General features: G+C 33.3%; 1 long non-coding RNA gene across 2 annotated transcripts in view; it reads left to right on the top strand.

The window, feature by feature from the left end:
- The window catches only part of LOC110257011 (uncharacterized), a 301,414-nt gene that overhangs the window by 47,900 nt on the left and 236,231 nt on the right, over positions 1–17,283 (top strand). For both annotated transcript variants that reach the window (XR_014817996.1, XR_002339140.2), the window contains exon 2: positions 14,077–14,126. This is a non-coding gene — a long non-coding RNA (uncharacterized LOC110257011). The remainder of the gene's footprint in view (positions 1–14,076; positions 14,127–17,283) is intronic.

Here is a 17,283-nt window from a genome sequence, read left to right as displayed (position 1 = left end):
GCAACATGGGATCCGAGCTGCGTCTGCAACCTACACCACAGTTCAGGGCAATGCTGGATCCTTAACCCAGTGACCAAGGCCAGGGATCCAACCTGCAACCTCATGGTTCCTAGTCATATTCCTTAACTGCTGTGCCATGATGGGAACTCCTATTGAGATGTTTTTGATTATGGTTTCAATTTTTTTACCAGTTGGAAGTCTTTTAGATTTTGTATTTCTTCCTGATTCAGTCTTTGAAAATTGTAGGTTTCTCAGAATTGACTTTTTATTCTAGGTTGTTCAATTTGTTGGCATATAAGTATCAATAGTATTCACTTATGATTATTTATATGTCTGTGAATTTGGTTGTGATTTATTTTTTTCATTTCTAACTTTGGGCCATCTCTCTATTTTTTCTTTTCTTTTATAATTTTTTTTTTGTCTTTTTGCCATTTCCTGGGCCACTCCCACAGTATATGGAGGTTCTTGGGCCAGGTGTCAAATCGGAGCTGTAGCCACCAGCATAGGCCAGAACCACAGCAATGTGGGATCCGAGCTGCGTCGGCAACCCACACCACAGCTCACAGCAACGCTGGATCCCCAACCCACCGAGCAAGGCCAGGGACCGAACCCACAACCTCATGGTTCTTAGTCGGATTCGCCAACCACTGTGCCATGACGGGAACTCCCTTTATTTTTTCTTGATTAAGTCTGGCTAAAGATTTATAACTACTTTAAAAAATATATATATATATATATATATTTATACATATATATATATATATAAAGAGATTTTAGTTTCACTAACCAATTCTATTATTTCTTTTTTTAAAGTAGTATGGATTTACAATGTTGTGCCAATTTCAACTGTACATTGCACTATCCATTCTAAATGTAATAGTTTGTACCTACAAACCCCAAACTCCTCGTCCATCCCACTTCCTCCCCCTTCCCTTTGACAACCAGCAGTCTCTTCTCTATTTTTGTGAATTTCTTTCTGTTTTTCACCTAGGTTCATGTGTGCCATATTTTAGATGGCACTCATAAGTGATATCATATGATATTTGTCATTTTCTTTCTTACTGACTTGAATTACTATGAGAATCTCTAGTTGTAACCATATTGCTGAATATGGCATTATTTCATTTTTTTGATGGCTGAGTGGTATTCCATTGTATATCTACCACTTCCTTTTAATCCATTCATTTGTCGATGGAAATTTATATTTTTCTATGTCTTGGCTATTGTGAGTAGTGCTGCAGGGAACATAGGAGTACATATATGTTTTTGAATTATAGTTTTGTCCAGATATATGCCCAAAGAGTGGGATTTCCAGTTCATATGGTAGTACTACATTTAGTTTTCTGAGGAAACTCCACAATGTTTTCCATGGTGGTTGTACCAATTTACAATTCCCATCTACAGTATAGGAGGGCTTCCTTCTCTCCAGCAATTTTTATTTGTACACTTAAAAATGATGGCCATTCTGACCAGTGTAGGGTTGTACCTCATTGTAGTTTTGATTTGCATTTCCCTAATAATTAGTGATATTGATCATCTTTTCTTGTGCCTGCTGGAGATCTGTATATCTTCTTTGGAGATGTGTCTGTTTAGGTATTTTGCCAATTTTTCTATTGGGTCATTTGGTTTTGTTGTTTTTGTTTAGTTATATGAGTTGTTTGTATATTTTGGAGATTAAACCAAAGAATTTATCCCAGGGATGCAAGATTTCTTCAATATCCACAAATCATTCAGTGTGGTACACCACATCAACAAAGTGTAGAATAAAAACTATATGATCATCTCAATAGATGCAGAAAAAGCTTTTGACAAAATTCAACACCCATTTCTGATTTAAGAAAAAAAAATTCTCCAGAAAGTGAGCTAATATTATTCTAAATAGTGAAAAGCAGAAAGAATTCCCACTAAGATCTGGAACAAGGCAAGGATATCCACTTTGACCACTGTTACTCAACATAGTTTTGGAAATACTAGCCATGGCAATCAGAGAAGAAAAAGAAATAAAAGGAACCCAAATTGGAGAAGTATCACTGTTTGTGGATAACATGATACTATACCTAGAAAACCCTAAAGACACTGCCAGAAAACTTTTAGATCTCATCAGTGAATTTGGTAACTTTGCAGGACACAAAATTAATACACAGAAATCTATAGCATTTCTATATACTAAAAATGAAAGATCAGAAACAGAAATTAGGGAAACAATCCCATTTAACATCACATCAAAAACAATAAAATACCTAGGAATAAACCTACCTGAAGTGACAAAAGTCCTGTATTCTGAAAACTATAAGACAAAGGTGAAAACAGAAATCAAAGACAACACGAACATATGGAAAATGTACCATGCTCTTGGATTGATAGAATCAATATTGTCAAAATGACTACTACCCAAGGCAATCTATATATTCAATGCAACCCTTCAAACTACCAGTGGCATTCATCACAGAGCTGGAATAAAATATTTTAAAATTTGTTTGGAAAAACAAAAGACAGTAGTCCGGGAAATATCAGAAAAAAGAAAAAGGAACTGCAGGAATCAGACTCCCTGACTTCAGATTATACTACAAAGCTACAGTCATCAATCCAGTTCTGTACTGGCACAAAAAGAGAAATACAGATCAATGGAAAAGGATAGAAAGCCCAGAAATAAACCTATGCACATATGATCAGCTAATCTATGATAGGGGAGGCAAGAACATACCGGAAGAAATATAGTCTCTTCACTAAGTGGTACTGGGCACACTGGACAGCTACACGTAATAGAATGAACTTAGAACATTCACTAACACCATACACAAAAGTTAACTAAAAATGGATTAAAGACTTAAACATAAGCCCAAGTACCATAAATGCCTAGAGGAAAACATGGGCAGAACATTCTTTGACATAAATTGCAACAATATGTTGTTTGATACACTTCCCAGAATAATGGCAATAAAACCAAAAATAAACCAATAGGACCTAATTAAATTCAGGAGCTTTCACATAGGAAAGGAAACCATAAACAAAAAGACAACTCACAGAATAGGAGAAAATCTTTGCAAATGACGTCCCTGACAAGGGCTTAATCTCTATTATTTCTTTGGTCTCTATTTATTTCTGCCTTTATTTTTATTATTTCCTTTCTTGTGTTGACTTAGGGCTTTGTTTCTTCTTCTTTTTCTAATTCCTTGAGTTATAAATTTAGGTTATTTGTGACTATTTTTTTTTTAAAGTTTTTGAGGTACTATGTTACTACTTCTCTGCTACTTCTGTGATGGGATTGGGAGTGAGCAAGTCTTTGCATATGCTTTTTAAGAGTGATGTCATGCATTTCCATAGCTCTCTAATAAGCCCCATTTTTTTTCAAAAGTAACCAAGAATGTCATCCTCCCAGTGCCAGACCCCAGGGTTTAGGTGCCTAAGATGTGGCCAAAACCCATTGCTCTTTAGAAAGGATCCCCTAGTTTGTGGTACCTGTCACTTCTTATTCACCTGACAGTGGTATGGGACTATACTTCTCTTACTCTTCTACCAAAATCCTTGTATTTTCTCCTTTATATTATTTTTTTAATGAACAGATAATTTTATTAAAGTAGATCCATTCTATATATTCTACTTTTGCTTTTAATTTTCCTTGTATTGAGCAAAAGAAAGTAAAATGAAATTAAATTGAAATAACTAAGTTTTAGAAAGATTCTTCCAATGTTAAAAATATGAAACTTTTAACAAATAAGAATAATTTTCTTTAACTTGAGGCAATATCTATTTATGCCCTGTAAAAGATAAAGTATTAATTTTGTATTTCTTTTCACTTCAACTTCCTTTGCATCTTTTTTTGTTGTATTACTTTGATATGCTAAGTGCTTATAATATTTAGATTTAGTTCTACAGTTCAGAATTCTCACAGTGGTTTCAAGTTTTAAACTTTAAAAGGATTCAAAGAGTAATGTCAATTCTTTTACAAGAGCTTTTCTGCTTTTTCATTATTTTGATTCACTTCCTGGTTGAACTCCGTTTCACAGTACGATAGATTTTTTTTTTTATTACTCAGTGAATTTGTTACATTTATAGTTGTACAATGATCATCACAATCCAGTTTTATAGTATTTCCATCCCACACTCCCAGCACATACCACCACACACCAAAATGTCTCCTTTGTATTCTTGATTGTAGAAAAGCTGTTTTGCTCATCTTGCCATCATTCTCAGAGAGCATTGTTCTATATGTAGCTGTAGTTTTGGTTTATTTGTGGGAGATGAGCTCTGGTTACTGTCTTAATCCTGTCACTGAGACTATCTACTGTAATTGTCATAAACATAGAGACATAGTCATTATACTTTATTTTATCATAGTCTTATCCTTTTAGGAAATTACAACAGAGCATCTAGGAAATAGTGTTTTATAGTATCACTTTTTTTTCTGGATAATCTATTTTATAATTTGAGGCTAAAAATACTAGTTAACAGCAACTTTCTATGTGCTCACAATGTAGACTAAGATTAAAAATATTATTTATCCTCCTCAAAGGTAAGCTGATCTGAGAGATAAGGAGTAACATTTATTTTCCTTCCATAGATAAGTCCAAGGATTTTCTACTTTATAGCAGAACGTGTGATTTCTTAGCTCCACAAATCTAAAAGTTAATATTAAGTTCTGAGCAATAAAATGGAAATTTAGTGTGTAACCAAACAATCATATGGCTTTAACTCAGTATTAATTCCTTTTTTTTCCGTCTTTATTATTTTTAACTTGTATAAATTACTTTATCACCTGGTGCTTCAGGTTTCTTATTGGCAAAATATAGGTAAAAGTCCTATCTCAGAGAGTTATAATCAAGGCTGAGTGACCTGAAACTTGTAATATATTCCTTGAAAACTAATGGCCTAAAAGGCAACAAGACCTTGCAAAAAGTAATTTTAGGTATAATGTGGTAGGATAAAAGGATTCATAGAAGAAGCAAGGAGATCTTTGAAAACTAAAAAGTGAAAACTTAGGATAACAGGGCTTTCTAAAGGAAATAATGTGCTGAGCTAAGACTTCTTAAATGATAGATATGCTCAAGAAAGATTAACAAGATATTAATGACATGGGAAAGAAACTGATATATGAGAGATTAAAGTATGTAAATTACTTTAAATCAAGCTATAAAACAAAGTATAAAGAAAGTTCTATCATTTATATAAGAATAAATAGTTCTAAATCAGGGCTCCCAAGTCAGGGTTCTTGGAAGCAGTCATATCTGGGCTGTGTCTTAAAGATTGGGTGATCTCAGTATATCATGGTTACTAGTTACTCCATGTATTTTTTATTTTTATCGCTCCTTTTGTCTGTAAGTCAGCTTGCCTTAACATTTTTTTCTTGCCACTGTACAAAAGCTTTTATATTTTAAAAAGATCAATAGATAAATTTTTGACTAGGTAATGCATGCAGTTGCTAAAAAAAATGGCAAGCTAGAAAAGAACATACAATGAAAACTGTATTTTTCTTAGGTCTTGTTTTCCAGTAATGATTGTGAATTTTATATGTATTACTTCACAGATATTTTATACATTTCAAGTATATGTACTCATTTTTAATATAAATGAATATGATATGCATTTGAATATGTATACACACTGTTTTGTGGTTTTTTTCACTCAGTAATATACTTTATAGCAGTACATAAAGGAATGTATCTTCAATTGTATTAACTAATCAATATTACATTGTATGAATTTGCCATAATTTAGCTACAACGGCTCCATTGGTTGACATTTAATGCATTTCTGCTAGAAATTTTAGACCTTTGCCAGCACCTTTGATCTTGCACTTCCCAGTCTCTAGAACTATAAGAAAATAAATTTGAAAGTTAAGTCATTTAGTCTATGATATTTGGTTATGGCAACTCAAGCAGACTAAGATGAATACTAGCTCAGCAATCAATGATACATTGTAATTATGTTACTATTTGATATCCATTTTGATATACCATTTTGGCTATATTTAATATAGACTCTGATTCACATTTGATTAGATATGATCTTTCTCATATCTTTAAATAAATTGTAAACTGTGAGGGCTGTTTTCATGTCATACCAGTTTCAAACAGCACTATCACTTAGCAGAGGGGTGAGTACAGAAACCTACCAGTTGTAATTTGATTGCCTAGGCATTTTGAATGCTCTAAAGCCTGGAAAATTTATCTAGAAAATTCTTAGTTTGTAAATATAAAATTTTAAGATTGGGTGACTTGATAAATCTCAAAAATTTTAAAGATATATCTTCTTAATTTAGCAGGTTTTCTGAATTTGATTCAATTTATAAAGGATGAATAATTAAATGAAGGTTTTTTAATATTAGTGTTATTATCACAGTTATTATAGAACTACAACAGAAAAAAAGATGAAATAAATGCATTTGAGATACATCCTTTTAAAATGAAGATTTTATCAAGGAACAGAGCATAAATTTCAATTAATCTATATACTATTTTGAAAGAAATTTATACATAGGTATTCAGCAAACTAGAAAAAATATTTAGAAAGGATTGCCTATGTATTTCAAATAATTGTTTCCAATTAATAATTTGGAAATAAATAAAATCTATATTTTTTCAAAAGTGAATACAAAGAGAATTTGAAAGGATAAATAAATTAATATCAAATTTAGAAGAAATTAAAATAATTTTCCATGGGTAAAATGATGACAGAATTTCCATAAATTATTACAACTTGACCTCAGACCTACTAGTTTTAATGCACAGGATCTAATTTTTAGCCGCTGAGCTGAAAATTGGTGTTGGCAGACAAAAAGAAGCTGGTTTCATTTCAAGGATACAGCTAAATGCTAATTATAAAAATGGATTTAAAGTTACCAGAGGGAACATTTTTCACAAGCCTCATGAAAAGAACTGCTAGACAATACTCAATTAATTAAGACACCAAGAGAGTTCTTTTATTCCTGTATTCTATTAGCTCAATATTACTCATAGAGATGAAAGTGGAGAGTTAAACTTCTGGTTTGCTGCATTTTTATTTTTGCCTTTTTAGAAGGGCAATCCTGCCTTTCCCTACATCTCATTGGCATTTTGAGCATGTTTCCTCCATCTCTGAATACAGAAAATAGAGGAAGAATGTTTAGGTTGATAGGTCAAAGCAGATATTGATATTAAAATGGAAGAACATATGTTTTGCTTTCATTAGCACAAATATCATAGAATTAAACAAACGCAAATAGGTTTTTGTTCATATTTTATTTCTACAGTATTTCATTGAATGGTGAATTGTATTATTTAAAAATGTGAAGAATATAAAGAAATCACTGGCCAAGAAGAGTAATGGTCCTAGGGGTCTCATGTTCATTTATTCATTCATTTAATTTGATTTACAGTCCTTTATTTATTACCATTGATGGCCATTAATCTTGCATTTAAATTACCAAGTTCTAACTGAATTCTCCATCCTATCTTTCCACAATGTTATTAAAGTTGTAGATACATTCAAAAAAATTAGCTGGTCCAATTTTAATAGTCATTTATTGATGTCGGTTGGAGTTTCCAATATTTCAGTAAATGCAGTAAAAACCCTTGACAAATATTTTTTGGAGATTAATTCTTAATGACTTATTTTCCAAGGAGTATATGGTTTAAAAATATACAAAAAAAGGCACAAATAAAAGTGAACCAATACACCAACCACTGTGATTTTTAAACATATGTGTATTTCTAATTCAATCACAGTCTTTGAATTTTAAACATGAAACTTTCTCAGCCTGTTACAATAGAAGTGGATAATCAAGTCTTGGTAGTTTCTTTTTCTCAGGAGGAGGTCAGGTGGTAGTAAAAACCCATGCAGTTTTTAGTGATTTATTTAGGACAACATCTATTGAAAAAAACTTTTAATATTATAGCCACTTATAAAAACTTTTGGAGAAAAAAATTAGATTGAATAGCATAGTGGTATTTTATCAGAAAACAATCAAGAACAAAAGATCCCTAAGGGATTGTGAATTCGGGAACATCCTACCTTTGACTTTCAACATGAAATGTTAAAACATAAATGGGAACAAATATGAAATACATGTTCACAGAATGTACATAACTTTCTTATTTTAGGTACAACAGAGGAAATAAGAAAAATACAGTATATTAACACCTCAAATATTAAAAACTGAGATAAAAAGTTTAGGAATTGACATTATAATTGTCCTTAACTAAGTGATTAAAATGTTAAATTTTATATATTACAACATAAAATATTAACAATATTTTAATGTGGGGAAGACATATATTTACTTTTCATAAAAATGATAATGGAAGTTGCTGGTTCACGAAGTGAGCTTCCCATTTGCAAAGTTACCTACCTTTCTCCATTTATAGGACTGAGCAGTCCAGGTTAGAAAGCAATAACTACCTACCTAAGGATTCTCCACAAGGATCAAGAAATGTACTCAGCTGTGCCCAGAAAAGTGGCGGATGTTAAAGTAAGAGGAGTATGTCTAACTACACATTCAAAGTAGTGGCAAATGGCAACATCACTAGAAATCCATTCATTTAACAAGTCTTAAGGGCCTACAATGTGCCATGCACTTTGATAGGCCCTGGAATATAGTGGTGAACAAAAAAAGGGTTGTTGCTTGTCTCATGAAAATTATAGGTATGTTCAAAGAAAAATATCTGTATTGTAAGAGTTTACTTCTTTTAAAGTTTTGCTTTATTAAAGAGTAATGAGTTTAGTTATATGATGAGGTAACATTATTAGGTAGCTATGTTTTCTTTATCTGTTACCACTATGGTATTTATAATGAAAAAGCATAATCATTTTGTCCAAAGAAGCCTTAATGTGATGACTTTTGCCTTCTGCAACCACAACATAGCTTCTCTGGAAGCTCTCCATTGGTCATATCCAAATTAAAATCTGGAGATTATAATTGAACCAATCCTCTAAGAAATACTATACTTTCTTTAAAGAGAGACAAAAAACTTTCCGTTTTCCCATTGTTTTTAATTCTATTGACAGCAATTTCTCATTTCAATAACACTATCTGGCCAGAGTGAAAATCAGTGGAGAATCAAACATTGACCAGCTCACCATTTAATTCTGAATACTAATTATATTTTAACCTCCATGCTCATTCATTTTCTTTTCTAAGACTACTTAAAACCCTATAACATATTCTCTGAAACCCTGAGGTATTATAAAATATATAGTAGATCCCTCCATCTCATTATAAAATGCACTATTTATTTTAGGGCTTATGATGTTTGGCTTTACATCTACGAGGGATTGCTGATGCATAATGACCTTTGGAAAATCTCCTGTATTTCTGCATTATTTTTTTGGCTGCACCCAAGGCACGTGGAAGTTCCCTGGGCCAGTGATCAAACCTGCACCATAGCTGCAACGGAGCTGGATCCTTAAGTCTCTGAGCCATGAAGGAACTTCTCTGCATTTTTTCATGATTTTGGTCTTGGCTTCACAATCTTATAACTCACTCTAATTTCTACAGTCATTCTGAGGGACATTGACGTCTTTATTAATAATTCTTACAAAAATCTGGCATTTTGGTTACTTAACCTATTTTATAACGACAGTTTTGCCTAGCATACCTCAACCACCTACTCTCACAGGCAGGCTTCAGGACTGTTTTATTTTTTTTTTCCCTTCTTCATATAAATTGCATTCTAAAACTATACATGCAAAAGAAAATATTTTGTGCTTCTAACCCTATTCTGGTGAGATAGAAAGACCAAAATGGCACATCACCAAGTTAGAACTTGTCCCTGATAATCTCACACATTTTCATCATCAAAAACTTGAAATTATAGAATAATTCAGAAATTTATTTCTCTGATGATTTCGTTATTACATTTTTCTGGTCTAACTATTCCCACTATGACTGTCCTTTGACCTTAAAAGACTTTTAGCCCATGGACCCAAGCATGATCATTTTTTTCTCTAGTTCCCTCTGTTTCTACCTAACATGCCTATGACTTGTCTTTTACTTTATTTTATTTTATATTTTTCATGCTAGGACTGCACCCATGGCATAAGGAAGTTCCTAGGTTATGGGTGGAACCGGAGATGCAGGTGCCAGCCTACACCACAGCCACAGCAAAGCCAGATCTGAGTGGCATCTGAGACCTACACTGCAGCTTGTGGCAATGCCCAGTCCTCAACCTACTGAGCCAGGGATGGAACCCATAGCCTCATGGATACTAGTTGGGTTCTTAACTTGTTGAGCTACAATGGGAACTGCTATGACTTGTCTTTTAATTATGCTTTTGTCATTACTGTTATCATTTGCCTATTTCTCTTTTATCATTTTTGCATGGGAAAAGCAAAGCAAACAAAATACATTGTTTAAGCAAACTCTATTTCTTTTGTATGGCTAGACCTAAGCAATCAAACTATGCTATAGAAAATCACTCAACTGGTCGTGCCGGTGATATCACTCATGTTCTATCTCCTTTGGGCCCTAAATACAATTCAATATTGAATATGTTTCCTTAGTCAACTTGCACCCCTGTTGTCTACAGTGTTGGAAAAATGGGTCCAGAAAAACTAAATAAAATTTGGAGTTCGACATGGGAAACAAATACAAAGTAGAGAAGAACACAGAAAATGGGTGGTATTGCTGGTTAAAAGTTATGTGCACTTAGGGAGTTCCCGTCGTGGCGCAGTGGTTAACGAATCTGACTAGGAACCATGAGGTTGCAGGTTAGATCCCTGCCCTTGCTCAGTGGGTTAAGTATCCGGCGTTGCCCTGAGCTGTGGTGTAGCTTGCAGACGCGGCTCGGATCCCATATTGCTGTGGCTCTGGCGTAGGCCGGTGGCTACAGCTCCGATTCCACCCCTAACCTGGGAACCTCCATATGCCTCGGGAGTGGTCCAAGAAATGGCAAAAAGACAAAAAAAAAAAAAAAAAAAAAAGTTATGTGCACTTACAATTTTGATAGCTCCTTTTAGATTATTTTCTCTAGAGGTGCAGCTACTTACATTTCCACCAGCAACTTAGGGAAGTATTCATTTTCTCAACCCTTGCTTCTGCCAGATGTTACTAACTCATTCTGTATTTCCTAGTCCTAGAGGTATAAATGGATGTTATTTCATTCCCATTTTATTTACATTTTTCTGAGTTATAGTGAGATACTTATTAATATAATTTTCACCTTTCTGTTGTCTTTAAAATTCCTTTTCAATTTTTAGAAACTTTGTATGTGTTAGAATTTAGTGGGTTTTTATGTGCATTGTAAATATTTTCTCAATTTGACATTCATCTTCTATTCATTTCATTACACATAAAACAATATGCTTTATATGGTGGTATTAATAGATTTTTTCATAAAATCTCTGCACATTCTATCCTATTACATATTTTTAACAATATATTTTTTTTTATTCTTGCTATTTCAAAGATGTATTTGTACCTTAATCATTTTTTTAGGAATATCTTTCATATATGATTTTTTTAAACTTCTGCATTATAACATGGTTCTTCTACTTGTTCTTCCAAAATAAATACAAGTGACCCTTAAACAACAGGGTAGTGAGGGCACTGACCTTCTGCTCAGTTGAAAATTCAAGTATAACTTATAGTCAGCCCTCCATATCCACAGTTCCTTCATATCTTTGGTTCTATACAGTGGATTTAACTATGGATAGTGTAGTACGGTAGTAATTATAATTAAAAGAAAATCCACATGGAAGTGAAGGTGATTCAAACCTGTGTTGTTCAAAGGTTCCGTAACTGTGCATTCTGCATCAAAGGGTTGTGCATCTGTGGATTTGACAACTCCATTCACTGTTGACAGAATGACAGGACAAAGGATTCATGGATATGGAAGCTGAACTGTTCCATGCCATTTCAAATGGGGGACTTGAGCATCTTCAGGTTATGGCATTTGCAGGGGTCCTGGATGCCCCTGGTCCCTCTGCAAAGTCTTAAGGGACAACTGTATATAACTTTCATGAATGACCATTGTTTTTCAGGTCATCTATTGAATTTTATTTTTAACTTCAGAGATTTTATTTACTTCGAGAGACTTTTTTGTTTGCTTTTTATTTTAGTACCTTAGTGTTGTAATTTCCATTTTCCTTAAAAATATAATCTATTTTTAGAGCATTTTAGGTTTATAGCAAATTGAGCAGAAAGTGCCGAGATACCTTGCCATATATTTCCTACACCCAGGGAGCCTCTTCTATTTTCACCATGTCCCACCAGAGTGGTAAATTTGTTACAATTGCTGAATTTGACACATTATCATTCAATATTGATAGATTATATTGAGGTTCACAATTGGTGTTTTGCATTCTATAGATCTTTACAAATGTATGATATGATATCATACAGAATAATTTCATTGTTCTAAAAATCTGCTATTCTTCTATTAATTCCTCTTCCTCCACCCACCCATTGGAAACAACTGCTTTTTTTTTTTTTTAACCTTTTTAGTATTTTTGCCTTTTCCAGAGTGTCACTACTTGGAATCATATAGTATGTAGCCTTTTCAGAATGTCCCTTTTCACTTAGAAATATGCATTTAAAATTTCTCCATGTTTTCTCATACATGTTGATTATATAGATTTGTCATAACTAGCAGAATTATACATGAAATAGTTATATATAAATTATACCTAAATATATGTATATTTATGAGAATTATATTGTCATTATTTTGAACACAATATTTTTAATTGAATATATGGAAATTATTACTGCTCACCTTAACAATTCCCTTAGTAATTTAAAAAGTCACTAGGCTTTCTTTGAGCCTCTGTGTATGCAGTCTTATAAGCAGCAAAACAAGGCAATTTTAGCTTTTCTTTTTCATTTTCTTCTGCCAGATTTTCATGATCTGGTTCTTTGAATTTTCTAGATATTCTGAGAATTATTAAATAGCAATAATAATAGTAAACATCCCTATGTATTTCCTGTTTAATTTAAAATTGTTAATTTTTTACTTTGAAAAATGCATGGTTTTTTTTACACATAAAGTGTTTCTTTTTCTATTTTATTTAAAACATCATTTTATAGAATATATCAGATATGTGGAATTCATTTCAAGATTTTTAGTATCCTGTGATATAATTTTATGATATTTTGCTACAGTGACCAATAACTATTTAAAGAAGATATTTGAGAAGGTAAAAGAAATGTTCTTAATTGTGTAAAATAACCAATTAGAACTTTGTTAAAAACAAAGGAGGGTTTATTATCAGGTAATATTTATGTTCCTACTATGTCCTTGCTTTGTTAAAATAATCCTCGGACCTTTGTTCTAGGTGATGACATCAAGCTTGTGTGTGCATTTCAACAGTTTTTAACTTCAAAACAATCTTCAAAAGAGGTTATTTTTATCTTCAACTTCCAATGTAGCAGATTTTTCTCCCAAAAACAAGCTTATTAGAATATCCAAAATTCATAACACTAATACTACCAAATGCTGAGGAGGTGACATCTAAACAGAGTGCTATGCAGAATGACCAAATTAGATAGAGAGTTCCAGGCAAGAGAGGAGAGGAGAGCAAGTCTATATGCTTTAGGTAGGCAAATGCTTGGAATAGTCAAGGAATAGCAAAATGACCAAACAATGGATCATACCAAGTAAGAGGAAGAATGGTGGGAGAATTGAGGGTGATTCTTAGAATGAGTTAGGAACCAGATGATGTGTGCCAAGAGAGGAACTCAGTATTATATTCTGTGGATGTAGAAAGGCAGTCAGAGAGTTGACACAAACAGATACACATAATTTCTGTTTTATAAGGGTGGCTCTGACTTGTTTGTGGAGTCAGTACAGCAGGAACAGGATCAAGACTTTTTTTGCTTCCTGTACTGGTTGTTGGGAAGGATGGTGGAAGTTACACTATGTGATTTAACTATGTGGTACTAAGTAATTCTGAATACATTGACTGATAGATTAATTGGACTCCTAAATAATGAATATAAAGTACATTTTCTTTATAATTGTCAATATAAGAATCTACTATCTTTTTAGTTTACCTTTTTTTTTTCCTCTAAAACCAGAATACTGCTATCTTTTGAAAAGAAAACTGAATAAATGCCTATTGAATATATAAATGACAGGAATGTATCTGTTTCCTATTTTGTAGATCTATTTTCACATGCAGTGTTGAATAATCAATTATCACACCATACCCTGGTAAGTTTATCATGCTTCATAGCTTCTAAGTCCTTTTTTTTTTTTTTAATTTAAATTTTGGTTACCTAAATAATCCTACAATGTGGCATGGAATTTTGGGCTTAAAACTAAATAATCTTTTCCTATATAATTCTCTAGTGAACATAGCATCTTTTAAATGTGACTGATACTAACTTTTATTATTGTACACTGAATTAAACATAGTGCAGATAAATTGTTACATCAATTTTAACTCTTTTTATGAGATCTGGGGAAAAAGTGCATTTTTTTTTTAAATTGTGTAGAACAAAAATGGTTTCTAATGCTTCTATTTTATCCTTTCATGTTTTTGATGGAGGAATGCTAATAATTTCATATGTATCAAATGAATGCAAATATGAAAAATGCATTTTCTTTAGAAGACTGTTAAACTGATTTTGAAAATTATATTGAACATAAGCTTTTCTGGCACCTTCCCTCTGCTTTGTTTTTCTGAGACTCATAGATGCCACTATGTGTAGAGATTTAGAATTTTTGGTGAATATACTTTCTGCCATGTGAAGAAAACTTGCCTGCTGTAAAAGGGAAAAGTAGTAGACATGTTTAAAGACTCTGAGACAAGAAATACAGTTGAGTTTTCAGTGCTCAAGTCCCAATGGTACTGTCCAAGGGTTCTATTAGATATAGTATCTTATAAAGTCCTTGCTGGAATTCCTGTCGTGGCTCGGCAGAAATGAATCTGACTAGTATCCATGAGGATGCAAGTTCAATCCTTGGCCTCACTCAGTGGATTAAAGATCGGGATTGCAATGAGCTGTGGTGTAGGTTGCAGACACAGCTTGGATCCCACATTGCTGTGGTTGTGGTGTAGGCCAGCAGCTATGGCTGTGGTGTAGGCCCACAGCTGTAGCTACAATTCAACTCCTAGCCTGGGAACCTCCATATGCCACAGGTGTGGCCCTAAGGAGAAAAAAGAAAAGAAAAAAAAAGATAAATCCCTCCTTGGTAAAAGCTAAATTTGTAACTTAAATAATACAACTGTTTAAAAGGTAAGTTCAGGAGTTCCTGCTGTGGCTCAGTGGGTTCAGGTTCCAGGATTGCTGCAGCTGTGGTGTAGGTTAATCTATGGCTCAGAATTGATCCATGTGTTTGGAACTTCCATATGCTATGGGTGCATCCAAAAAACAAAACAAAACAAAAAAGGAAAAATAAAAAAAGAGCAAGTTCAAAAATACTTTGTGACTATTTTAGCAAGAATATTTAAAAATGAAAGTCACTATGGTTTTATTTATAAAGAATCTCTATATTTTATGTATTATTAATTTATAGGTTATGTAATCTTTATTTATTGAGAAGTTCAGCTATCCCCAAATGCTACTAATAGGCAAGGGGTAACATTAGTGATGTCATTCAGTCTCATGGCTTTGAAATTATTACTTATACGTGGTGATTTCCAAAATGGTCTATTGCTCAGATCTTTCTGCTTAAATTTGTATTTCCATAGTTCATTCTCATATACCTAATATCTCCACTTAAATATCTTAAATTTTGAAACTCAACCTCTCCTTTTCTTGTGCAACCATAATAATCTGCTCATGATCTGACCACTTCTCACACCACCACTGCAATTTTCCTGCCTTAACTGTTTCTTGCCAAAATGTTTCAATACCTTCTGAATCTGTCTTCCTATGTCTGCTATTATCCTTTTCAGGAAAAAAAAATTATTACATTTGGACAAAAATTAGATCATTTCACCCCCCAATTAAAAAGCTTTGATAAATTTCCATATATTCTAGAGTAAAGTCATAATCCAGAAAGATGACGAACTAGATTCTGACAAATGTGCTGCATTCTCAATCCCTTGTCTTCTCTGGCCCAGTTTTTACCACTTCTGGACTCTTCTTCTCCTTAAATGGCAGCCACACTGTCTCCTTTGCTGTGTCATGAGCACTTCTGACAGCTCTCTCCTAGATTGTTGAACTTGGTATTCTCAGGTCCAGGATGATCTTTACCTAGATGGCTACAAATCTTGCTTTCTTTTTAGTATCAGAGTGTAAATATTATTTATAAACTTGCAAAAGTATTTTTAAAAAGCATTTTAAATATTTTGAGGAAGGAGAATTAATACATGGAATTGGTTTTACAAGTGATGGAAGTGGTAGGAACATATGGGTTAGCAACAGGAGGAAATCGTCTTTCCCTGGGCAAGAGAGACCAAGGAAAGAGACATTATTATCAGAACTTACATCCTGGAATCAACCAGAAGAATCCTGAACTATAGTTAGCCTATCCACTGGGAGTTAGAGCCACAGAAGTAAGACAACTGCTGGAGGCACTGCCCAAAACAGAGAGTTTTGAAGTGGGGAACCCTGTCTTCCTCTTTGCACCTACTCTTGAATTCTGCCCATTAGCCAAAATCATTTAGTCACCACTGGCCCAAATCAAAATACCTGAAATACAGAGGAGACCAGGGAAAGACTGAGCGGTGGATCTGAGGACAAACTCCTTTTTTCATACCTTTATTTAGCTCTTTCCTCAGATATCCCCCTTCTGTCTGTCCTTCTCTGAACATTCAATCTAAAATTGCGTCCCTTCCTCCCAAAATGTTCCCTATCCTTCTTCCTTAGGCAATTTTTCTCCAATAGTATTTATCCTCATGAAACATTTTTCAATAATTTCTTTACCAGTTTCTCACCAAAGAATAAGAGTTTTTAAGGCTCTTGACATTTTCCTGTTTTTATTCACAGCTGATCTTCTAGCACCTGGGACTGTTTCTGGGACATCATAACTGTAATTGCTCATTAGATATTTGTGAGTGAATGATTGAAGATGTAGGTAAATTGACTATGAAGTGGTCTTGCACTGAAGAGCATACCTTGGACTAAAGAAATTTTATTTAAGAGGCATTTATGCCCTCACACGTGGCTACCTAATTTACACTTCATATGTAAATTAAAAAGCTAGTGTGAGTGAGAAAAAGTGTGTATACACACACACACACACACATATATGTATGAATGATTGGGTCACTGCGCTATACAGTAGAAATTGACAGAACATGGTAAATCAACTGTAATGGAAAAATAAAAATCATAAAATAAAAAAAAATTTAAAAGCAGGCATAATCATGTTTTTGAATACTGCAAATTCCAAGGAACTTGCTGGACATGCAGAAATA

This window comes from Sus scrofa, chromosome 1 (assembly GCF_054392235.1).
Source record: "Sus scrofa isolate SSC_HxYL_T2T_F1_AM1 chromosome 1, Sscrofa_HxYL_maternal_Yorkshire_Landrace_v2.0, whole genome shotgun sequence".
NCBI lineage: Eukaryota > Metazoa > Chordata > Mammalia > Artiodactyla > Suidae > Sus > Sus scrofa.
The sequence above is the reverse complement of the archived record's forward strand: the minus strand, read 5'-3'. Positions and strand labels throughout refer to the sequence as shown.